Genomic DNA, 27,295 nt, shown 5'->3' with positions numbered 1-27,295 from the left:
ACATGAAGCAAAGAAATACAAGGGTCTAGATATTACTGAAGATCAACCTAGAAGGCGCGCCAAGATACTGCAGAACGAACAGATTTCCATTACAAGAGTTTCTAGACTAAGTGCTGTTGTTGAAGGCACAGATGATACATGCTTTCAAAAGAAACACTTTTTTCTCGTCTTCCTACTTCTCATCTATGTTCAAAGATTACTGATTTTCTTTTCTTTATAGCTTATATTGATTTCTATTTGTGTAGTGCATATGCTTCCCTGTACATTGACCCTACAGTAGCTAGAACTTTCCCCCACTTTTGATGTGCTTGCTCCCGAGATAATTTTACGCTATTGTATGTTACTCATTACCGTATTATTTATTTGCATATTATCATTGTCTAATCGGTTCAGAATAAAGACTCCTGGGCAACACTTAGTTCATACTGAAGGCTGCGTACACTTACTCACTGATGACTGAGCTATGTGGTACAGTGGTAAGACAGTGAATGCGTATTCGGAAGGACAGCGGGTCACGTCCTTGTAAAGCCATCCAGCTTGAGGTATTTCAGAGCGTAAACAAATTTCGGAATTATTTACTTACCGAAAAAGACACAGATAGTTTCCTTTCAGACAAGGATGGTTTACTTCCCTATCCTCCCCCAATCCGAGCTTATGCTCTGTCTCTAACGAACTCGTCGTCAATGGGTCATTAGACACCAGTATTCCCTTCCTTCCTTCACAGACAGATGTACCATATGTGTTAACATGAACATGCTCACTCTTATTGATCATTATACGTAGTTCCATCTCCTATACATTGTTTTTCTTGCCTCTATTACGCCTGTTTGTAGAACTTTCACCGTCTGTATGATAAATATTAATGTTTTAATATAAAATGATATTGCAGAAACACTATAGAATGGCATAAACGTCAAAATCAATCGTGAAATAAACTTGTCACTACATCCCTTAGAGTAGTCTGTCGACTACTACACAGAAAAAAGACTTAACAGATGCTTGGTACTGTTATTAAAATTCTATAATTAAATCGTCTAATAGATATCATATGACATAAAAGTTAATATAAATTAGTTAGAAAAAATGAAATATGGTATTACAGTAACATAAAACCAATACACTTCTCTAGTGAGCCGAGACGATTACACGAACATAGCTGTCAGCTAGCGACAAATGAACGACAAGTGTAGGTAGGGACAAGCTTCCTGACGCACACCTACTGAAAAATCAACATGAAACATCTGTTGATTACGCTCAGCTAGAAATCATTTATCCTCATAGTATACAGGAAGAACTGACGCTTAAATTTAATAGACGGCGAAATGGTAAATAATGAGGTAATCAAAGGCGTGCGAGAGGAATAGCACGTTTCATTAAGTTCGTCACACCACCAGCACAAACGACATTGAGAGGTAGCTCACTGTAAACGGTATTTGCTTCGGACTTATATAATAATTAAAATGTCATATTTTGTTCGTTCTAAAGGCCGGTTTTTTTTATTAAACTAGCGGTGTTAAAGAACAGTTTTTAGCGGATCTACAATCGTACCACTATCGCGATAGGGAGGAAAATATTCTACTACTGATTCAGTTGTAACCACTGGGAAATTTATTTCTTAGAGAGTTGGTAACATCAATAACGTCCCTTGGCGATGTGGTGTACAGTTTTGTTAAAATCCTTTTGGTAGGCTTTTCTTCATAACTTTAGGCTAGCTAATAATGAAATTTTCAGATGGAAGTGATATTTTATTAACATAATAAGGTCATTCAAAGTGACAGCAATTTGAGGCTGTCTTTGAAGAGTTCATTATTTACATTTAAATATTTCTTTTCATATCCAGATTCTTCTTTCGTATCACGTTTTTAACAATGTTCCAAATTATCCTGCTCTAGTTGCTAGAGAAGATTATTTTTTTCTTGAAAATAAATACATTTCCATGTTGAAAATACATATATTTTGAGGTTACGTGTTGTAACTATTTTCCTACTCTCCAGCGTTAGTCTCTACTGTTCCCATTGTGGAAAATTAGCCAGTCCTGCATGCGTCTCTAAATATCCTATTAATGTTACCTCTTCTGAACAGTATTTTTTGTGAACATCTTTCCTCACCTGCCACGTCTAATACATGACATATGTGGAGCCTAGGACACGACGTTGTTCCGTCTATTAGTAAAAATCAGAGACGGGCTGCCTGAAGATGTTAGCGTGGTGGCAACTACCGGGTAGATAACTCAGAAGAAAATCAACAGTTAAAGAATACAGCTCCTGTGGAAGCAGAGGAAGCTGTGGAATATTTTTTAAAAATGCTAAACGTCGCATTATGCTATTGGGTTTATGTTGCTGCTATTGTGCCATCCTTATAAACAAGCGGCAAGTCTTGTCCACACTGAAAATGAACGACATTCATTGGTGGAGCCTGTCACAGTTCCATGCAAATTGACGCCACTGAAGAAACTAATAGTGATATAAGAACTCGTACAGTATGTTATAAATCCAATATTTTTTAGTAAAGGAAATGCTGACAATCTCTTTTACTTGTCAAGTTATGTGGCTTTTAGTAAGGGAAACGTTGACAATCTCTTTTACTTGTCAAGTTATGTGGAGCGTCACCACGAAGTAACTGGTGACCTGAAAGCAAGGAAGAAATTCCTCGCATCAAGTGAATTGGAGAAAGTGGCGATTTATAACGGAAGCTGAAAGCTGTAAACTATGCAGAGTGGAAGACTTCTACAGTTTCGTTGGCTTCAAGGAACTTCCCTGTATGACTGCGAGGGCTATCTCGTATTTGCGTAAATCTAAGATACTCTATCTTTTACGGAAGTGAGTGATGGTTCTCTGAAAATAGCTCAAATTTTCTCTGCAGTTCTACCACCACAGCAATCGTCTATAAGGGAGAAGATACTGCGCGAACAATCTAGAGATGTCTGTCGCTCAGATTTCTGCTGATGAGGTTCAACTGGGTGAGTATAAAAACGCAGTTCATGCTGTCCTATCATCATTCATTCAAAATACTCTCGTTCATTCAAGTGTACAGAAAGGTATTATATACGTTACGAACCGACAGAGTGGATCACCTTATGAATACGAAGGCTGTCTAAGCCTCTGCCATTAAAGCTTGCAGGATGTTGGCGTGGAAAAAGTACATTCGAACACAGAATGATTTCTGTATGAAATTAAAAAGAAGCAGTGGTTAGGAAAGGGACCAAATCCGTTCCAGATGAATACAACAGTCAGTTGGATTACGGTGCCTGTCTCCTATCTAACAACATCAGTTTCTTGTCAACAGTAGGATCTTTTATTTCTAGGTTTTGATTTCAAATATATATAGCCGCCTAACGAAGATAGTATAATTTGATATTCAGTAAAACAATTTTTGGCACAGATTTCCAGCCCCTTCTGTTTGAATATCAGTGAAAACGTGAGCTAACGAAGTTCCACTCTGTCATATTCTTCCCGGCCTAAGTACGAACAAGAACCTCGTATTTAATTATGTAATTATCTAATAAGTGGCTTCGGTAAACGGATTTTCATTTCAGGAGAAGGAACGAAGGTAAAGATTTAATGTTTTGTCGGGGACCAGGTCGTTATGTCGATTTAAGGAAATATGATGAGTATTTTCAAATGAACCGTCTCAGTACCTGTCATAACTGACTTAAGGAAACTACAGAAAAGTGCATTTGGATGGCCGGACGGGGTTTTGAACCACTATCCACCTGAATGCGTGTTCAGTGGCTTACCACTGTGGTCGTTTCAGAATATTTGCGATTTATAATCCGTTTGGCGCCGACGATTTACTAGCGTCTGAATGCCATGCAGTACGAGATGCATGTTTACACTCCAGTTAAGAACAAACAGAAGGTGAACGTATGTTCCACACTACCATAAGGTGGTCCATTATAATTTTGTTTAGGTCATAAAACGAGTCGTACAAAGCTGTCTGAATGTGGCCTTAGTCTTCAAATAAACTGCATCAGACTAAATTGTTGAAGCTAAGAAATTGTATTTTATGTATTTAGTAGTAATCCCATAGTTGAAACGTTGGCGGACTTCTACAACCATCATAAATAATACGTTGTTTCTATCTGTCACACCTGCTTTCAATTCCAAGAAGGACACTGAACGAAATACTTCCCCAGTGCTTCCTCTAGCGATTCTGTGAGATCGACTGTTACATCCTCTAACCTTGGTGCTCGTTCAACCACGTCCATTGTGATAACCTTACACTCACTGATAAATTTACGATAAGCTCGTATGGCCAACAAGACTTCTTTGATGCCGTGATCTTTCCTCTCTTGTTGTGAGTAGGTCACCTTATTGGACGTAAGTCGTCGCTTTCAGAAGCAATATTAGCTTTTCATAAACGTAACCATATATCATACCCAGATATAAAAACGTATGCGAAATTAGCGTTATTCATATGGGCTCCAAATTACACAAGCTAAATAGTGAAGCAATTGTGTCTTTAATGTTTCCAATGCAAAAAAAAGTGTATCTTTACGCACATGTGTCGGTATTGTTACTCATGTCTACAATGAAGTTATCAGTGAGAGCTATACATAGAGGTAGCTACAATCATGATGTTTCTTATAATGTTGATATTCGATTGACAGCAAAGTTGTTTGATAGGAAAAGGCCGTGACTTGGTAGGAAAATAATTTACAACCTGTTTAATTTCCTAGGATTCAGAGTTTTTATTTCAGTGGTGGTGTGTTGGAGGTGATTGAACAAGAGAGATTAAAAAATAGTGGCGCATGAGGAGGCACGCCATAATTTAACGGAAATATATGAAATACTGGGGGTAGGAGTTAAGGCGGGCAAAGTATAGCAACAAAAAGGAGTGAAAGAAGATCAGTCAACAGCGACATCATTACAGACGGAGACTTAAGTAAGAGCAGCTGCAACGGTTTATTAATGAAAGTCACTGAAAGACATCGGCAGACTTTTAAATATACAGAAGGGAAGATTGAGGATATAAATATCGGGCACGGAAGCGTTGAAAGGAGCGTCATATATTCGTATATTTTGTGTAGCAGGTAAAAAGGTACGAGTTTAGAGCAATAAGCTAATTCCTGAGAAGTACCGAGGAGCTACAAGAGAAGAAAAACTAAGCATGGAATAGATAAAAATCAGTCTCAAATATTGCCGTAGAACAAGTAAATTTGTTCACGATAATTACAAATACAGATAAGTCATACTCATCAATCTATGACCTACACATAGTGGTCAGAAACAGTCTGAAAAACTACTAAGGCTTTTGCAGGGGAGGTTGCGCTCGGAAATGACTGTTAAGAAAAAAAATCTATAGTTTGCGCCGTTTCCGAGTTATTTAGCAATGATGTTAGCCAATCAAGTCGTTGCGCACGCAAACTGAAGCACTCACACGCGATAAAATGCTATAATGCACAGACATATGTGGGTCCGTGAGCTACCAATTGTTGGAAAGCTCGTTACCAGTTAAAAAGTGCCGTTCTCGGAAGTGATAAATTTAAGCTGGGTGAGTGAAACCTGCGATTGCTTTGTTTGAGGAAAGCAAGCGAAGGATAGGTTTAGCGATACCATCTCTGGTACATAACTTGAATTTGCGAGCGCGATTACCTGATTGGCTAATTTCAATGTTGAAGAACTCGTAGATGGTGCAACATGTCAAATTTTTTTCTTAACAATTATTTCTCCGCACAGCCTCCCCTGCAGCACCCTTACAAGGTTCTCAGACTGCTTTTGACCATTCTATATAGTCTTGAAAAAGCAGAAAGAATAAGAAAGTGCTTTCGACAGACAAATGCAAATGTAATGAGACATTACCACAGCCTCAGACTACCTAATTCAAGGGGAAAATGTAACGTTTTCCGTTTGTGACTGGGCCATATATAGCTTAAATAGTTTTAGCGTCGAATACCTATCTGTTCTTGTGAGGCACAAGAAAAATAAGAACTTGAAGCAGAAGAGAATATTTCTCTGCGTGAGGGTGGATTTACTCGAGAAAAAATTAGTTTTTCAATCACAGTGGGAAATTGTTGTAGTTTCTAATAGCTCAGTGTAATGGAATGAAAACAATACTGTACTGTGTATGAAAGTGATGAATGGATCAGGTGAAAGTGCTGAACTACGTAAAAGGCATTACAACAAAGAGATGCTTCTATATAGTATAGCATGAAAGTCCTTATGTTGAATTATATGTGCTGATAAAGTTACTTCTTACCGTTAGTGCAAAGAAGAGACTTCAAGTGCACACTGGGAGATTTAATGCACACGAAGCAAAGAAAGAACATTTAACAAATTTATTTGCTTATAAAATAGATAATATTATAGATCCAACTGCTTCTACTACATTTTATTTAGAATCAACAACATTGAAGCCCTCTAGGCTTAGAAGCTTATTAATGGACTTGTAGAACGAGATGCATAACATCAACTGATGTATAATAAGATTATCAGAATTGTGGCGAAAAAACGAAGGCCAACCTGACTTAAAATAAGGTCATATATTTTTACTTCTATATTTATTTAGTTATTCATAGGGAACAAAGAAGGGAGAAAATGGAAGTTTAGGTTTTATGCGAGGAACAGGATTATAATAATATTATGATTATAGAAGACATTTCAGAGAGAATAGTAAGACCGGTTTTAAAAGCCCAACAGAAGATAATCCATGGAAATGAATCATATTTGAGCACCACGTGCTCATATGCTGATAAGGAGGCAGAACAAGGCTAGGGAGAGATGTAGAAGCCGCAAATGGCTGCATGGCTTTCTGCAAGATGGTAACGGGGAATTTTAATGCGAGAGTAAAACAAAAACTAATTAATGATTCTTCAGAAGATAGCTTTGGATGTGATACCTCAATTGACAGAGGTCATACTTTTACACATTTATAGAAATTCCTGAAAAGGACAAAATGTTTATCCTTAACGTATTTTTTTCACAAGGAAGGTATTAGAAAATAAACTTGGCAAGGAATAAATGGAAGCCCAAATAGCCAGACTAGCGGTCCACAAATTTTCGACTGGGCTCAAATCTGTGGACTCGGGTGGCCAAGAAAGTGCGATAAGCTCATCCCGCTAGCCTTCGAACAACACAAATACACTGCGAGCTGTTTGATACCTTGTATTGTGCTGTTGGCAGATGCCGTCCTGCCGAAGAAAAACTAACTGCATGAAAGGGAAGACATAGGCCCCAAAGATAGATCCATTCTTGTGTTGATCCATTGTGTCTTCGAGAATGACGAGATTACCCAGGGAATGCTGCGAAAACATTCCTCACTCCACAACACTCCCTCCTGGTTACAGGGTGTTTGCTTTCAGACTTTTCACGCCAAACACGCCACCGGCCATTGACCGATGGAGCATAAAACGTGATTCATACGAAAAAGTCACCTATCGCCATTCGTTGGACGTCCAGATGCGGTAGTTGCGTGCAAATTCCAGCCTTCATAGCCGATAAACAGCAGTCAGCATTGGTGCTTGAACCAGGCGCCTCCATCGGAGGCCTAGACGTTGCTACGTTGCTGCTGCACTGTTTTCCGCGTCTCTCCCTCCCACCACACCTCCCACGGCTCCGATACGCTTTATATAGCGCTCACTGATAGTGCTATCACGTACCAATTTTGCATCTACATCTACATAGTTACTCTGCAATTCACACTTACGTGCATGGCAGAGAGTTCATCGAACCATTTTCATACTACTTCTCTACCATTAAACTTTCGAATGGCGCGTGGGAAAAAGGAACACCTAAATCATTCCGTTCGAGCTCTGATTTATCTTATTTTATTATGACGATAGTTTCTCCTTACATAGGTGGGTGTCAACAAAATATTTTCTCATTCATAAGAGAAAGTTGGTGATTGAAATTTAGTAAATAGATCTCGCCGGAAAGAAAACCGCCATTGTTTCAGTGACTGCCACCCCAACTCGCGTATCATATCACTGACACTCTCACCCCTGTTGAACGATAACATGAAACGAGCTGCCCTTTTTTGCACTCTTTCGACATTCGTCAATCCTACCTGGTAAGTATCCCACACAGCGCAGCAATATTCCAGCAGAGGACGGACAAGTGTAATGTAGGCTGTCTCTTTAGTGCGTTTGTTGCATCTTCTAAGTGTTCTGCCAACAAAGCGCAGTCATTGTTTCGCCTTCCCCACAATATTATGTATGTGGTCTGTCCAATTTAAGTCACTCGTAATTATAATTCCTAGGTATTTAGTCGAAATGACAGCCCTTAGATTTGTGCGATTTATCGTATACCCAAAATTTATCGGATTTCTTTTAGTACCCATGTGGATGACCTCGCAACTTTCTTTGTTTAGTGCCAATTGCCACTTTTCGCACAATACAGAAATTCTCTCTAGATTATTTTGTAATTGGAATTGATCGTCTGATGATTTTACTAGACGGTAAATTAGAGCGTCATCTGCAAACAATCTAAGGGGGCTGCTCAGATTTTCACCTAGATCATTTATATAAACCCGGAACAGCAGACGGCCTGTGACACTACTTTGCGGAACGCCAGATATCACTTCTATTCTACTCGATGAATTACCGTCTATCACTACGAACTGTGACCACTCTGAGAGGAAATCACGAATCCAGTCACGCAACTGGGACGATATTCCATATGCACGCAATTTGATTAACAGTCGCTTGGGAAGAACGGTATTAAAAGCCTTCTGGAAATCTAGAAATATGGAATCGATCTGAAGTCCCTTGTCGACAGCACTTATTACTTCATGGGAATAAAGAGCTGTGAGTGGTTATAGCACGTTAACGTCGAAATAGGTGGTGGTCACATTATTGTGAATGTATCGTGCATATGTTACATACATTAAAATTATCACCAACCTAATTGAAAAAAAAATTAGAGTTTCGTCAGGCAAAGGAAAAACACTGCTTTAGAAATGGACATATCATAGCGAAACATTTTCAACTCATGAACAAAATTTTTAGACCGGAGCAAATAATGAGATTCACATATTTTGAATTTTTTTTTTATCCTCTTTCAACACAGTCTTTACTCACAGACCGTGAGAAACAAGGAACTGAATCAACACATGCCAGTAAACTTGAATATAAGCAATATGTCAATACAACAGCTTCTATCAGAGGTCAACAGGATAGTGCGAAATTCAAAAGTGAAAGACGATTTAGACAAAGAGATTCCATAGCACCGAAACTTCACTCAGCAGTGCTTAAGAGACTTATCTGATCATTGAGTGGAGAAACGAAGGAAAAAATACATGAAAATGGAACGTATGTTAATCGTTTTCGTTTATCTGACGAAATTGCATCACATGCCTCAAGTGCAGATAAACACTGCTTGGATAAATTTTATGCCTCAAGCACGAAAGTAGGTCTGGTAATCGATTACAAAAATATTAAAATAACATATAAGCAAACATATCGAGAAGAAAATACCACTAATTCGAAATGAGGTAAGCGAAGCAGGCAATGAGTTTGCATATTTAGGTATAAAAATGTTGCTCCACGATAATTCCCAGAGGACCACACGATGCCAACCGATCGCCTTATCATCGGCTGCCCCGTGACGTCATTTGGATGCGGCATGGGAGAGCGTGGGGACGGCACAACCCTCTCCATGCCTCTGACTCCTTTTTAGACCTTGGAGCCGCTACTTCTCTTTCAAGTATCTGCTCAGCTGACCTCATGGGACTGAGAGCACCTCGTTCCAGGAATACCAGCACTCGAAAATTCCCTGGCGCTACCGGGAATTCAGCCAGGGACCTCTGCGTGGCAGGCAGACTCTAACCACTCTACTCACAAGCCGACTTGCATACGTAGCGGAGTTGAAAACAATGATACAAACAGGAGAATAAAAATGACCTGTAATGCTTTGGGTACCCGAATGGCGCTTTCAAAACTAAGCTTAAAGTGTCTGAAAATAAAAGTTTACAATTTATATGTATTGTCCATTTTGATACAGGGTATTGGGCATTAACTCCAGATATGAAAAGCATTCATTTACTGTCCAGCGAGCAATGGATAAAGAAAGGGAGATTAGGGTTTTAGGTCCCGTCGACGACGAGGTTATTAGAGATGGAGCACGAGCTCCGCTTGGGAAGGAAATCGGCAGTATCCTTTAGGAGGAACTACCCGTCATTTTCCTTTAGTAATTTAGGGAAACAACGGAACGCCAAACTCGGTCGCCCTACATTTCTGTTTCCTTTTGGTTCATAACTGATTTATTGTTTTAAGAAATACAGCAAGCAGTCACTTTTTTACGTATTTTTGTTTATGCCAACACGTAGCTCGGGCTTTGGACAATCTTCAGTTGGCGAAATACTTATTTAAATCTTCAATTAGCACATCGTTAAAAGCGTCGACTGCAATTTTGACGCTGCAGCTGTCTTTTTAGTCTGCTTGTTGACGCTCCAATTTCTGCATTTATCAGGGTGGCACAAACAATTTTTTCTTTGTATGTTGTATAAAAACACAGCAGTAACTGCTATATTCCCATTCGGTGTTGTTTTCCACATCTGATATAAACTGTGGAAATGACACCTTAAGCATCTACTTCACCACAACCAAACATTATTTATAAATATTATATTTTTACTGTGTTTTTATGTATAGGTGTAACTATACCTGTTAACAAAAAACTGAGTTGGATAATGATACCTGACCTAAACCGGTCGCACAACAAAGTATAACTTTAACAGCAGCTTACGTTATGTCAAATCTACAGTATATGATTTAGTCGATGTATTGCAAACTGGAAGGTGTTTTCTGTCTTCTGAGTAATTATTTGGTCATAGGTAACGAGCAAAGTATTTGTATGTGCCCTGGTACTGACACATTACTTAATTTGCCGTTTCTACTGTCAAACAACGTCCTCTATCTACACAGGGTATCACTCTAAGCCGGCCGCAGAGTCCGAGCGGCTCGAGGAGCTTCAGTCTGGAACCGCACGACCACTACGGTCGCAGGTTCGAATCCTGCCTAGGGCATGGATGTCTGTGATTTCCTTAGGTTAGTTAGGTTTAAGTAGTTCTAAGTTCTAAGGGACTGATGGCCTCAGATGTTGAGTCCCATAGTGCTCAGAGCCGTTGGAACCATCTGTCCCTCTTAAGGGTCGTCAGGTTCTTTATCTGTGATGTTTCAACAGATATTTTCAATACGAGTTTTACGATATCTAGCTGTGGTCAGGCCAAGAAAATACTGCTACTCACGTCTTCCATGCGATGTCCAGTGTCGACAAAAAGCGTCCGTATATGTCCCGTTACAAACAATATGAGTTTTAAAGAGGTATTTAATACGTCCACTCGATATAGCAGTTCCAAATTATTCTAGTGCGACATCTGGTTTATCGATATATTAACAGGAACAGTGCATCACGAAGAATAACCAGTAATACAATAGCGACGCCACCGATCTGGCCCGCCCTGACTGCTACGGCCACGCAGTGGAGCTGCTCAGTCGCTACTGGGGTACTGGTTTTTCTTCCTGTTTTATTACCCTTGTTGATACATATCGATTAAACAATTATCGCAATAGGTCAATTTGGAACCTATCTGTCGAATGGCCACATAAAATTCCTCTTTAAAAATCATTCTGTTTGGAACGGGAAACATTCCAACATTTTTCGTCGACACTAGACTTCGCATAAAAGACGTCATGAGCAATATTTGTTTGGGCTGACGCCAGCTACACATTGCAAAAACAAATTGTAAATGTCTGCTGAAACAGTAGAAAAAATGAGACACACGGTATAGTGAATATAGCAGGTGAAACTCTACACCCTTGTCGCACTCCGCTCTTGATCTTTATTGGTTCTGTCTTCTTTTTCTCTGTATTTATTATAATTACCGTGTGATGATAGAATGCCTAATTTCATGAGATAAGACACATTAAAGTCTCATAGAACGGTTAAGGCAAATGTCGTGCTAGTTTCATTGAAAAAGTCACTGCCGATTTCCTGCACTATCCTCTCCTAATTGGAACTTGTGTTTCGTCTCTAATGACCTCGTCGTAGCCGTGTAGTTGAATAATAGTCTTATTTTCTTCCCTCATTCCTTCCTTCGTTCCGTCTATCCAAGAGATAAGAAAATACCGATGCGTAGACCTAATGGGAGATGGGTATAAGACGTCAGGAAATATGCAGGAATCACATGAGTGTATAAGGGGAAAAGCAGTGGAAGTCTAATGGCTGATGATGACTGATGTATCTGCTCGAATATTTTCTAGGTGCTTAGTGTGTACAGCGAAAACGAATTGGTATGATTACTTCACACGTTTATTGCAAATCGATTTTGGGGCTCGGAAATGTTATCCAGTATTTGTTTCTATATTTTCCGTGGACGTATATATATGTTTTTTTGAAACAGTATACCATTATTATGCTTTGTGGCTAGGCACAGACACTTTATTTCACGTTTAAAAAATACGCTCTAGACAAATCTTATTTAATAAAATTTGCAGGAAATTCGCCGGCCGCAGTGGCCGAGCGGTTCTTGGCGCTTCAGTCCGGAACCGCGCGACCGCTACGGTCGCAGGTTCGAATCCTGCCTCGGGCATGGATGTGTGTGATGTCCTTAGGTTAGTTAGGTTTAATTAGTTCTAAGTTCTAGGCGACTGATGACGTCAGAAGTTAAGTCGCATAGTGCTCAGAGCCATTTGAACCATTTTTTGAACCTACTCGTGGTTTCACTGTCCTAGAAGCACTTTACGTTGTCAGGTTTAAGTAGTTCTAAGTTCTAGGGGACTGCTGACCTCTGATGTTAAGTCCCATAGTGCTCAGAGCCATTTGAACCATTTTGTAGAGAATTCGCAACACATTACGGAACATCCTTAGTACCGACGAGACAGGAGTGGCGAAATCTTGAAGCAAGGAAACTTTGTGTTTAACGTCCCGTCGACATCAAGGTAATAAGAGACGGAGCACAATCTCGGATTATACAAGGATAGGGAAATAAATCGGCCATGCCCTTTCAAAGTAACCATCCTGGCATTGGCCTTAACCGATTTAAGGAATTCACGGGAAACCTAAATAAGGATGGTCGGACGTAGATTTCAACCGTCAGCCTCCAGAATGCGAGTCCAGTGTGCTAACCACTGCGCTGCTTCGCTCGGTGAAAGGTCAGCCTGTGCGAGACAGTGGAAGGTAATATGAAATCGAAACTTAAAACTAAAGCCCTATGGTGTCTTAGAACAAGGGTGAGTGAAGCGGATTAACCGCAGACAATGCCCATCAACGTTTCGTAAGAACATCTGTTCACCTATGGAAGAAGGCGAACAAGAGAATGGAGATTGACGCTTATTCTTCTTCGCGAAGCAGACCTCCAACGACTTCATTCTGTAGTGAAACATTGACATCAAATAAATTTTAGTCGATTGGCATTTTATCTGTAATTCACCCTTTTCTGACAGAAGTTGAACAAATATTTTCGTTTCTTTTTCTCCCTAAAAGGATCCTCAGTATCACCATGATGCTAAACGTACTTAAATAATTATAAAATGATACACTGTATTCGTTGCCAATTCTTTCCGTGAACACAGTACTGTCTACATTCTGTCTGCATTAAAATGTTATACCTAGACCCTTACGCTGAACTTACAGTCATATTTAAGTTAGTATATAAATGTTTTTGTATTTTCTTCCGCAGCCTTGGAAACACTTGATGTATTAGTATCACTAATACGTTTATATTTGTTCTTACATTTACAGAAAATACGAATTGACAATTTTTTTGGAATAGCTTAACGGCATCAGCACAAAAAATTGTGGTATACAAGACGCAGTAAGTACTAAGAAACTGCGTCTCATTTACAGCATAGCATTAAAGAGCGGACGCGGTATGAGAAGCCGTAATTCACTTTTAACCGTCACGGACGCACTGCAGAGATCACTTCACTTCATTAACACCCCATTAAACGCGAAGAGCGGTGGCTGAAGCGAAAATCGATCTTGCGCGCCCAATATCTGGTGAGAGCATTGCTGACACGACATTTCCGTGGGATGAATTTTGCAGGAGGAAATCTTAGTGCAGCAGAGAGATGAAGCACACGATTATCTCTATCAACAGGAACTGTTGGCGGATAGTGTCCATTCACTATGCGAATCTGTTGAATTAGTATTTAATGAGAAGCACTAAACCGCATCTACCGTACATCTATATTCCGCAAGGCATGTTACATTGTGGCGTGGAGGGTATCTTCGGTACAACTATAATTTCCCCCTTTCCAGACCCAATGGAGAAAGGCACGCTAGAAAATTAACGGTCGGTAAGCTTCCGCGAGAGCTGTAATTTATCTGATTTTTACATCGCGATCGTTTCGCAAGTTGTATGTGGGAGAAAATAATACGTTGCCTAACTTTTCTTGAAACGTTTGTTCTCATATTTTTAACATAAAACATTTACGTCGTTCACAACGTCTCTCATGCTGCGCCTGCCGCCGCAGTTGGATACGCTTCTCCGCAAAGTTATCGCGCTTCCTAAACTGACCCGTGGCGAAACGCGCCACTCTTCTTTCGATATTTTCTATCTTCCCTCTCTGGGAACGGTCTCAGGCTGACGGGCACTAACCAAGAATCGGTCAAACAACAGTTTTGTAACCTAATTCCTACTTGAGATTCTTCAAATAAATCTGCCTGGCATCTGTTTGTCCTAAAACTAGGACCATCTGGTCGTTTCACTTCAGATCGCTCCGGAGGGATACTCTCATATATATTACGTTTGTTACTGACCCCAGTGATTTTTTCAATGGTGTAACCTAACAATAAGGAGCCTGTCAGAACATGTATGCACAAACCTCGACGCCTCAAGGTGAAATGTCACTCCCTGCACAAAGCGACGATCCTGTGCTAGTCTTCGTTCATTTCGCTACAGTTTTATGGTGTCACGACTTACCCGTATACAACAGCATCAAACTGCTGGCGTTTTCCATCATGTTATGCATACATTAGGTGTAGGGAAGAGTCGTGCAATATCGGACGGCTTACAGTACCAGCCACTATTGTGATTTCCCTTTCCGCCTCCAAATGGCAGGAGTGTACAGGAAGCGTAAGAAAGCTAACCGTCCGCACTAGAGTCCGATATCTTCTTCCTCAGTTTGGTGCTTTGTGTGCTCTGAATAGTTGATGGTGTCGCTGTAGCTCTTAAGCACGGAAGATATTTTGAGGCGTGTGGTGTTCGTTTTTCGGGTAAATGATACATTTTATGGCTGCATCTCGGTGATCTATGTTATGTAAAGAATGACACCTAACAAATATTTCATGATAATTTCTATAAAAGTACGTACGATATGACTAGATCCTACTGCGTGTTCGTAATGCAGTACCGGTCTCCTGGTTGCCTTTCAGTACTGCCCGCAAGTTATTTCAATTTTTCAATCATATTTTCTGCTTCTTACTTCTTTTTAGACAGAAATGGCGGAAAATGTGAAAAAGTAAGTGGAAAATGGAACGCAGAGTGCATGAAAATGTCTAACAAATATGACCGCAAGGGAGGCAGCTGATGCGTTTTCAATAGCTATAAAAGAAAACTATCGCCACTGAAGAGAATAGATTAAAAGAAAAAAATTAAAGTTTGAAACAGAGTTAAAAACAGCTGAAATTAAAACGTGTGTTCGGAAATAAAATAAACACGCAAAGGGTGGTTACTGAAACCCAATTACAAAGTGGCGAAGAAAACTGGATATTAATGGAAATAAAGGGTCAATAGAAGAGAGTGAAAAGTACATTATCTGTCTTCGACTTTGGTTCACGGGACCCACGTCATCTCAGATTCTGAAAGTATGTCAACAGGACTGGCCATATTCTGCAGGAATGTGATTCGACGTATTTTTCGACGACCATCTAAGATCATTCGTGAAGGATGATCTTGGTTTGCGTAAGAAGGGTGTCTATGGTATTCCTTACAGTCGAGGCATGTCATATATTGATCAGATCATCAGGACCATGAAGGACTAGTATATTGAGCATAAGCGTCATATACGCTTACAACAGCTGAATAGATACGCTATTGCAGAGAACAACGCCTTGGCACCGGTAATGCTAGGAACATAACAACAGGGAGATTCTGGCGCCCACTTCCAGCTATTGCGATAGAGTTATTAAGAAAGCAGTTCAGACTAAATTGCTAAATTGCTTCTACGTGGAATCTTGCTCTCTCCCTTTTCAAAAAACAGAGAGACAGAATTAATGTTACCTCACTCGTTGGTCAGTGATTTTCCCTGTCGATAACTTCTGATATCGGTCTGTTCGGTTGTGTAGCGCCGCTAGTGTTTACAGTGTGTGTGTGTGTGTGTGTGTGTGTGTGTGTGTGTGTGTTATCTTTCCGAAATTGCTCTGCTAGTAGATGTTATAAATTGCCTTGCCCAGAGCATCCTTACCGCATTTGTGCCTTGAAAACGACAGGGTGTGCACCTGTCGAAATATCGGAGGTTCTCCAAGACGACACCCACTTGCGTTCTTGTAAGTTACCTGCATATTTTTATAGGCCGGGAGAGACACCAGTTTCACAGCAGTGTATTTCTTGCTAAGGTAAGTGACTGGTGTCATTTGAGACCAGTTATGTAACTACTTAATCGAAAACTTTGAAGCTTAAATAAATTTGTAGTCACTGGGACAATACTTCATACTGAAATCAGTGGTGAGTCGTACCCACTCATTCGCAGTTATCTCACAAGCGGCTCATTTGAGAACATATGTTTACTGGAACTTTATCACTTCTACTATCGTATACTTTCACTTGCCTCAGTTTTCGGTGTTAATTATTGCGAATCTGTATATACTGAGTAGTAAGAACTCTAAATCATTCCCTTAGAGATCTTCCGAAGCTGCTTTTACAGATGAAGACTTCATCACGTTAAAATCGATGTGCGATTCATCTGTTAGTAACTCCCGAATCCAGTCGAAACATGGTAGAATACTGTGTAAGGTCATATTTTGCTCAACAGGTAACAGTTCACAACTGTGCAGAATTCCGTGAATGAAGACAGCATCTACGTGAATGCCGTTACCTACTGACCTCGGGACATCACGGACGAACAGAGCGAGCTCAATTTCAGAGGATCTCAGGCTGCTGAATCCATAATGACGCCCATGGGGGAAATTTTCGGTCTCGTGTCCCATAATTCTGCAATGAGGAGCACTTCTAGAAATGATCAGGCGAGCTGCGAGGCTTCTAACCTGAGACTGGAGGTAAGAACGTGATGGGGCGCTGCCTTGTAGGGCTACGGCAAGCGGCTGGTTTTTGCGTCCGCCTCGTCGGCCGCTCATTGTCTGGCTCCGAGCTGTCGTCCTGCTGCGCCACACATTACCCGTGTCACAGCAAACAGCCACAAACTTTCGCCTTTTCTTTTTACAACTGCGGTTACCCGAGGCAGAAAATGAGGCATTACGTGCATCCCGTTGGATTAAGTCGCTTCTAATATGCTTCTCATCAATTTTTTATCAGCAGCTTTTTTCGTATCATTGTTTATTGCTTACGATGTGGCAAAAATTTCTTTTCCTCATAAATAACTGCAAATCCTATGGAAATTCTGAGATCGCAATTAGTAAGTACACTGGAAAAACAAGTAGACATTATGCTAGTGCCATTATCGCCACTTCCAGCGCTGATGATGGCCTCAATTCAGTGACGTAGAGAGTCCGAAAGTATCTTCAGGTGTGCCATATTCAGCTGAAGCCCGTAAAGCTACTAAATAGCGCCGGTGTTGAATGCTACATTTTCCCCCGCAGTTCCAAACTGCCCGAGACATTTTCTGTAAGATTAAGGTCGAGTGACTTGGCGAGACAGTGAACGTGTTATAGGGTAAATGAGTGTTAATAAAATCAGAAATGTCTGCATGCAGCCCTGTCAATACGGCTGCTGTGATCTTGGAAGAAGGGATTCTCAACAATATACACGTCGCGATGATTTAGAAGAAAGGGCACATACTTGATTACAGGCTATGCCAAAGTAAACATCCTCGTTCAAGGAACTTCCTGGCAGATTAAAACTGTGTGCTCGACCGAGACTCGAACTCGGGACCTTTGCCTTTCGCGGGCAAGTGCTCTACCAACTGAGCTACCGAAGCACGACTCACGTCCGGTACTCACAGCAGTTCGAGTCTCGGTCGGGCACACAGTTTTAATCTGCCAGGAAGTTTCATATCAGCGCACACTCCGCTGCAGAGTGAAAATCTCTATCTGGATCCTCGTTCAAGTTCACGATAGCCCGAATTGGTGGTTCGAAGTCGTAATATGAAAAAAACTCTCAATACATCACAGAACTACTTCCCGTCTGATATACACCTCCTACACCCTACGGGTTTACTTTCCTCATCGGCTCATCTGTGCACTCGATGCCGTGCATCATTTGAAAAGAGGCGAAATCGCGACTGGTCGGACCACAATAACTACCTCCAGTCAGCTACTGTCCTGTTCCTGTGGTATTTGGCTCACTTAAAAGGCGCAGCATTGCAGAAGTTGGACAAAAATGTGGAAACACGACGAGAAATGTGTGCTTGCACATCCACAACGAATGACACCTATGCGATGTTCTCAGTACTTTGCAAGTGTCAGCCGGCCGCGGTGGTCTCGCGGTTCTAGGCGCGCAGTCCGGAACCGTGGGACTGCTACGGTCGCAGGTTCGAATCCTGCCTCGGGCATGGATGTGCGTGATGTCCTTATGTTAGTTAGGTTTAAGTAGTTCTAAGTTCTAGGGGATTGATGACCACAGCATTTGAGTCCCATAGTGCTCAGAGCCATTTGAACCATATTTTTTTTTTGCAAGTGTCAGTCGTGGTCAGAACAATGTTCTGTGTAGTTCTGAGTGCGCTATGTCGGAGCTAAGTGAATTCGAACTTGGACAAACTGTTGGTGCCCGTATCATGGGTGCTTCTGTAACCAAGTTGTCAGAAGTGTTTGCCGATTCAAGAGGCGCCGGTCGAAGTTTTACACCGCTTTCAGGAAATCGGGGAAACATCATCGACTGAATTACAAGCTGGACGAAAGTGTGTGTTGAGTGATCGTGAAAGACGGTCTCTGAAGAGGATTGTGACAAAAAACAGTAGGTCGATATCTGCAAAAGTCACTGCACAACTGAATGTAGATCTCGTGAACCCTGGCACCACCAAAACAACAGGAAGAGAGCTCCATAAGCCGATAGTTGCATGGCGAGCTGGAATTCCGTACCCACTCATCAATGATGCAACTGCCTGTAAGAGGAATGCGTGCTGCCGAAGCCATAGTACGTGGATTACGGAGAATTTACAAATGACCTGCGACCTAGTTACTAACACAGGTTGTGTTTCCACAATATGAAATTGTATGTATACAGAATAAATGGTTCAAATGGCTCTGAGCGCTAAGGGTCTTAACTTCTAAGGTCATCAGTCCCCTAGAACTTAGAACTACTTAAACCTAACTAACCTAAGGACATCACACACATCCATGCCCGAGGCAGGATTCGAACCTGCGACCGTAGCGGTCGCGCGGTTCCAGACTGTAGTGCCTAGAACCGCTCGGCCTCTCCGGCCGGCCGTATACAGAATATTAAGCTTATTTGATTTCATCTTATTTCAACAAAAACAGAAATATTTAAAATTAATAAATTATGTATTAAGAAGATAAAAAATTAAGAAGATAGTAAGGAGTGGAGCTATGAAAGAAAGTCGTTTGGTCGGATGGGTTTTGTTCCACATAGTTTACAACTTATGACCGAGCAGACGGGAGTTCGTTGATGATTTGGACAGCCATATCGTGGTACTCCATGGGCCCCACGGATACTCTTCAAGGTCGCATTACTGCCAAGAAGTATGTGACCGTTTTGGCTAATCAAGTCCATATCGTGATACAACGTGTGTTCAGCATTCGTGATGCTGTGTTCCAAGACGACAGGGGCCTGTTCACACAGCTCGCATCGTTCAAAAATGGTTCAAATGGCTCTGCGCACTATGAGACTTAGTATCTGAGGTCATCAGTACCCTAGAACTTAGAACTACTTAAACCTAACTAACCTAAGGACATTACACACATCCATGCCCGTGGCAGGATTCGAACCTGCGACCGGAGCGGTCGCGCGGTTCCAGACTGAAGCGCCTAGAACCGCTCGGCCACACCGACCGGCCTCTCATCGTCTAGGACTGGTTTTGTGAGTACGAGGATGAATTGTCAAATCTCCCACCGCCACTACAGTCCTCAAGTCTCAATATTATTGGGCCTTTGTGTATAATGTGTGTGAAATCTTATGGGACCTCACTGCTAAGGTCATCAGTCCATAAGCTTACACACTACTTAACCTAAATTATCCTAAGGACAAACATACACACCCATGGCTGAGGGAGGACTCGAACCTCAGCCGGCACCAGCCGCACAGTCCATACCTGCAGCGCCTGAGACCGCTCGGCTAATCCCGCGCGGCTATTGGGCCTTTGTCGTCTATTTTGGAGAGAGGGGTGCATGACTGCTCTTCAACTCCACCATAGTTATCTGAACTTGCGACTATTTTGCAGGAAGATTCCCTTGAAAACCATACAAGACTTGCATTTATCCACGACTGGAAACTATTTTGAATTGCAACGGATTTCCTACACTGTATTAAGCATGGCAACGTGCCGCGTTTGTAGCGTTTCCATACTTTTGTCCACCCCCTGTATGTGTCGCTGGTTACCAGATTCCAAATGTCCATTACACGCTATTCCTTTAGCAACGTTCTTTCGGAAACTGGTTGAGATGGATCTAAATCACTGACAAAAGGAACTCGTGTTCGGTTTAAAAGCGGTTGTCATTCCATGGCTGTGAGCGCTACAGCATTGATTGTCGACACGTTGGACACTCCACGTTGATACGCCTACAAATAGGGCCACTTCATTCGCAGTGTGATCATGGGCACGTCCAAACACGATACTTCCCTGCTGTCATTCTGTCACGTCTCACACCGATCCATTTTGATGAGCTGATTCCATACAAGTGACTGACGTACAAAAAATGTAACTGTCATGTCTGACGTAATCGGTGGAGGGTAAAATGACCGCCTGGTACTAGTTCTACACCACTACACAGATCCAAAGCCATCAACGCGCTCTTTTAAGTGGGTGGCTAATATTTTGTCCAGTGAGCTTAATATCCGCTTACTCAGTACCGTATGAGAATCAGTAGCCCTATTACACTCCCCTGCGTCGCACAAGGCACTTCTTAACTGTCTGTAGATGTTTCTTCGTCCAGGCACCTGTCCTGTCTTTTAGGCCGATCTTTAAATTACATACAAAGTAGAGGTGTTTAAGGTTTTCTTGTAACTACTCTGTGCCACGAGCATCAGAAAACGAAATAAACACGTAGTTAATTTGAAGAAGGTGTGATATTCTCAGAATATATGAAGGTTCCACTAGCAATGGAGTAAAATGCAGGTTGTTGGTGATGGAAGCAGGTCACAGCAGTCTGATGTCACAAACAAAATCCTATCTTCCGGAAGTTCGATGCCAATTAGAATTAGAACGGCCAGTAATTCAGTATGACACTAAATAATCTTTTTACGTCAGGGAAAGCTGACGCGACGCGAAGTACAGTGAATTAGCCTCCTGAATCATATTAGCAACTGCACAGGTGAGAGAAAGACTGATTTAATGAACGTATAAAGTGCGGGAGGACTGACGTGGTCTGTGTGGACGCGTGCACCTCGTGCGTCGGTCTACGTTGACCACGTGAACGAACCAGGAGCGGACTCTACCGAAGAAGACTACGGTCAGAAGCTGGGAACTATTTAAGTTGTATTCAGTAATCCACATCCTAAACATCTAGATGGGAGTCTTTATCCTGCATTAGGAATTTTTAAATTAAAAAAAATGCTTTATTTCATTGGCGAATGTTTGATTTTGCCTGCGTGAACATTAAATTAGACCATCGTTATATTATGTGCTTCCATTTGTCAGAAAACCGTGATCTACACAGCAGCGCCGAATACGTCAACGTGTAGTAACTCCCATATATCAATGGAAGGTGTATTATGTCGTACCAGACTGAACAACAGGAGCCGCGCGTACCAATAATTAAAATGAATGGATCGTCACATAGGTAAATATATATACTGTTTCACTATTATAGGTACAGACTAAGGGTTTGACGATAATGAAACAAGCAAATACTAATCCTAAAAAACATAGGTCTGGAAACCAATCGTGTTCTCGACACGACATATGGACATGTGCAGTCGTGCCAATGTTACAACACTGTTGATGTCTAAGACTAAGTTTATTTGAAAGCACAGCAAGTGAGGTGCAAATTACAAAGTGATAAACTAACATCATTTGAATTTATCATCATTCCGTATATTTAAGTACTTGCAAAAAAGCTTTTCGACAGCAAAGTTATCGGTCGTGGCTTGTTAGTACCATGTCGTCCCATGTCCCCCGACTAGAACCCTTCGACCTTTTTTTTTGTATGATGATTTTTGAAAGGTTTAGTGTATTTCAGCCCTGTTCATAGTGTCGATGAATTCCGGTAGCGCATTGTGGATGGTTGTCAATACAATCGGAATACGCCTGAGATTTTTGAACGTTACGGGGATCGATGAGGAGATGTGTTGGAACCTTCCTTCATATAAAAGATGGTCATGTGGAACACTTGTTGTTATGTGTTTCTCCTCAAGTGCGTATCTTCAGTTTGTATCCTCAGGGACTCTGTTATAAGGTGATCGTATCCTCATTCGTAATACGCCGTATCAGGAAAAACCGTTGGTTTCCGGACGTTACATATCATGCTTATTACAACGATATTCTTGTATAACATATTAAAATACCCTGAATAGCTTGTTAGACATTGGTCTCCTCAAAATATTACAAAACCATACAACAAACTAAAGTGATCCATTCATTTAATCAGAAGAATGAATCTAAGAGCACACAAAAAAAGGCTCAATTTGTACACACAGCAGTCAGCGAGCGCAGGAAACGGAAACATTCCATCTTGTGCACTTCACACCACGTGATGTGATCCTTTGGTCTCCGCAGTGAGATAAAGCTGCCCTCACCACGACATCGAACCAGTGTTGTATCGGTCTACGACCTTGTAACATACGCTGCGATCTTGTACTATTTTGGTGTTTGACTCTGTCTGATTTTTTATTGCAGTACCACGGACATGGGCTTTATTTACGGAATTTCAGTTTTCGCGGATTTTATTCTTTGCGTAACCGCAACCAGCCACAAGTTTCTTGTGCACCAAACTCTCAACCTAAATCGAACCTTAACTAGTGTTTTTGTTCAAATAAAGGGAATGGAAGCAATTTTCCAATATCGTTGATTTCATATCTTATAACTGTGAGTAGTGCTCGATCGCCAGTATCTTGTTAATTCATTCACTTTCTTAGGACAAATCTGGAAGGCAACTCAGGTCCATAGAGCTGATGCCTGTTCCCCGTGGTATTGGATAACATCCTAGAATATACCTCCGCTATCACATGACCACTCCACTTCCGAGTAAAGTTTGCCTAATTTCAGGGTTTCAACCTACACGGTGCCTCATTTCCGACGATGACCCACAGGTACATACGTAGGAGGCAGAAAGCTGCAGAAAAGAAGGAGAGGAGAGTCCGTGAAAACTAACCGATCTCCTGGGACAATGTTCTCCTGGCACTACCCCGTCCAAGAAAAAATTCAAATCTCGCCGATAATCTCGACAAATTACTTTATAAGAGACATTCATCGCTCCATGCAGTCAATCAGCTCTTGTCGAAGAAAATGGGAAACATTTTCGAAAGCTCGAGTTTCAATTCAAAAGTGACGTGGCCCAGAAACTGAGAAAATATTAGACACAGGTTCACCTTATACACAAAGCACGAAAAAAAACAGAGGAGATGTTTTATGTTCCTTATTTTAGTACCGTGAAAACGAAAACTATGAAATGTTGCAGGATTCCGTGGACAATTTCAAACCTGAAAGGGGCAAAATACGTAGGCGATGTTAACAGACTCACAGAAACGTGCTGAATTTTATGTAAAGACGGAAGAATAAGCTCCTTTCTGCAAATTACTGAACATTTGTGCAGTCTAATTGATATGGCTCGTGTGGAAGCACTTTGTTACTACAGCGGACCGGGAAGCGGCGCCCGCCGGTGCAACACCGCTCCGATTTCTCCGTATTTGGTGATGAATGTGGGAAGGCGGCGCCAGCGGCTGCATCATGTCGCAACCTCTGCACCTCGCACAACAAGTCTTACACACTCTTTGCACCACGTCTGCAGCGCACTTTCTATGCTCTCTATGGTCCATTTCTCCTTTTTCGTTGTGTGTTTACCTTTAATTCTCCATAGGTGGGTTTGGGGGTAATAAACAAATCTGAAATTTTATGTAATCTCCAGTTTTGTTTGATGCAACATTATTACAAAATGGACCACAACAGAAGCGTAAGATAAATATCATCGCATTTGCTAAGGGAATTTTCTAAACCAAGTCATTTGTTGGAAATCCGAATTGAACGTATAAAAATAATAAACTGCATCAGTTTTAACCTAAGGATCTAATACTGAACTTTCCAAAAAAAAAGAGGAAAGCAAATTAAGGCTATTTGAATGTGAAATCTCAAGGAGAATATCTAGATCCGTAACAGCGTTTATGATGTTTGGAGAATGCAACATTATAATGAAATTTGAAATTTATGCAAAGTACCAGACCCATAAGTAAAAAACTGATCGCAATGGGCTGGGGACGTGATTAGGAGACAACCAAAGAGGACCATCAAGAGAATGACGGAACAGCTTCCCCTGAAGACATCTTGTAGGGATTTGAAAAATTTAAGACATTGTAGAAACTGGTAGTATAATGCTTAATAATAATAATAATGTGTTATTTTACGATTCAAGTCAATGTTGAAGATGATGAGTAGTTCATCTAAATTACTAACTAGAACCCACGTTGTTTCAGCCTTGGAGCGAAAGGGGCTTTGGGTAAGAAATGGAAAGACTTTTGTATATATCAGCTGTTAATATTTGAAAGTCATGATACAGAGGTACGATTGATATGTCAGATACTGGCGGCTGGTGGAAGAGGGGGGGGGGGGGGATGATGGAATAGCGATGGGCTCTGTATCGAGATTTAGCAATGGTAAGGGGAGCAGAGAAAACCCTGGTGGGGATAGAGAAATGAAGTGTTTGTTTTATCCGACAGCATGGACAGCTGCCACCACAGATATGGTGGTCTCGTGTTGGTGTAGGATCAAGATTCTTCAGGGGGGTTGCAAAAACTGTGTAGGCGAAGAGTTGGGCTGAAGGGATCTGCATTTCTAAATGCCACTGTGTTCCAGATATAGGAGAAATCATGCAACGGTTGGTATCAGGTTTATGGGTCGTGTAGGATGTGGTTAAGTGTCTAAAGTCGGCGATAAGAGGGAGAAGTTAGGTTAGCTTCATTGATGAAAGGTTCGTGCTTTTCTTGGTAAGCGGAAGTGGAAAACGAGACAGTTGGCATCTGTGATCATTAGTTTCTGTAAAACGGATGTAAAATATCCTACTTAGCAATAGAGAATGTACTGACTTTTAAAGTGTGTGATTAATTCTGCACGGACACTTACATATTCATGGCGCTGCAGAAACACCCCAGAGGTGTTTTGACCAATTAACAAATCAGCATTTGCTCACCTTCAGGTGTTGAAATAAACTAACTGGTTCAGTCCTCTATTCTGGGTTGTTTATAAGACTCATATTAGCGCAATACTGACTCACTAGAATATAAAGATGAAATCATAGGAGCCTCAGCAAGAAAGTGAGTCTTTATGACAGCGGTTCCGTTATTTAATCTCCTATTTTAGTGAAGTTAATACTGACATACAGTGATAAGGAGAAAGTTAAGCAGTTATAAGGTTTGCTTTCATTTCGAGAATTTGGCATTATGCCCAGTTCGATATTTTGACTCCATCCTAAAAGTGTGACTATAGAATCACATCTCTATGAACAATAATGGTTAATGAATCAGAGTTCATCCAATTCCAGATTTCCCGTCACAGAGAACTAATATCGCCAAATCATATAGTATTCAGTATATTCTTACAACGCATTGTCTACTGTCATGGAAATTCTGTTGCTTTGTTGTAGACTAATTTTAAATTCTGGGTTACAGGGCAGGTATAAATAAGCTGAAGCAAGCGTTTACATTTCTCTATAACAAAATGGCTTCAAAATTTATCGTAACTGGTAAAGCTTCTACGGTTACAATCTCTATTGTCATCGTGTCCTATGGGTAGTCGATCTCATGAAGTTGGCGCCCTGACTCAGGTAAGTACAGATACAGATATTACGAATACATTCTTACACATGCACCGCCACTAGTACTGCCAGAGCAAAGTGATTTGAAAAGGCGAAATCGAGCTTCTATGGAATCATAAAGATTCATGGGCTTCTACTTAAAGACATCCAAAGATACAATTTGATAAAGATAAAAAGAGGTCGCAAACCGTGGTCTAGATTAATAAGTACTGAGTAATTTAATAAAATTTCTCGTAGACCCACTTTGTTTTAACGGTACCATTCGTAGAACGTTGCGAATAAGAAACTAAATACGACCTCGCTACAAGAGATACGCCAGTGAAACTGACAGTGAAAACTTAATGGTAGTTCATGTAACCATAAGTCGTGCTGTGTGTGAAACTTAAAATAATGCGCACAATATTACCCTGGTGAAAAACCTATCAGACAGTCAAGAGTTTAAAACCTCCCACTCAACCTATCGTGGATCAGTCTGGTATTCAAACTAACGACAGCAGACAGAAAAAGAAATATTAAATACTGCAATTCGCGCATAAGGATACGACCACACCCAAGGGTGATCACCACAAATGGGGACTACTGAAATGACTTTTAGCAGTAATAAAATTGCAGTAGAGACTGCTCCATGAGAACAAGGCACCAGGCGCTGATAGAACTCCAATTGAATTTTACACTAAATATCCCGGGAGCTAGATCCTTTCTTAGCTGATACACTACCTCATAAAAATATCCGGACACCTATTAGTAGATTTAGTAGATATTGATGTAGTGTGTTTCCACCATTCGCCTTTATGACTACTTCAGCTCTGATGTGGATACTTTCAATGAGGTGTCTGAATGTCTGTGGAGGATCGGCAGTCCGTTCTTCCTCAAGAGCCGAAACCAGAGAGAGTAGTGCTGTTGAACGCTGGGCTCGGCAGCGGAGTCCAAGTTCTAATTCATCCCAAAGGTGCTTCATTGTGTTTAGTTTTGACTCGACAGGACAGTCAATTTCAGGAATGTTACTATCCATCTACATATATACTCCGCTAGCCACCGAGCGGTGTGTGGTGGAGGGCGAGGGAAACACAATTGTCTGAACGCCTCAGTACGAGCTCTAATTT

The 27,295-nt window shown here is 41.1% G+C and overlaps 1 protein-coding gene and 1 non-coding gene across 3 annotated transcripts in view; both read right to left on the bottom strand.

The window, feature by feature from the left end:
* The window catches only part of LOC126299075 (rho GTPase-activating protein 7), a 1,286,633-nt gene that overhangs the window by 879,749 nt on the left and 379,589 nt on the right, over window positions 1-27,295 (bottom strand). The window lies entirely within an intron of this gene.
* Window positions 17,961-18,035, bottom strand: Trnas-cga (transfer RNA serine (anticodon CGA)). The gene has a single exon. It is a non-coding gene; the product is annotated as a tRNA-Ser (tRNA).

This window comes from Schistocerca gregaria, chromosome X, assembly GCF_023897955.1.
Source record: "Schistocerca gregaria isolate iqSchGreg1 chromosome X, iqSchGreg1.2, whole genome shotgun sequence".
Lineage (NCBI taxonomy): Eukaryota > Metazoa > Arthropoda > Insecta > Orthoptera > Acrididae > Schistocerca > Schistocerca gregaria.
This window is presented reverse-complemented; position numbering and strand designations above follow the sequence as displayed.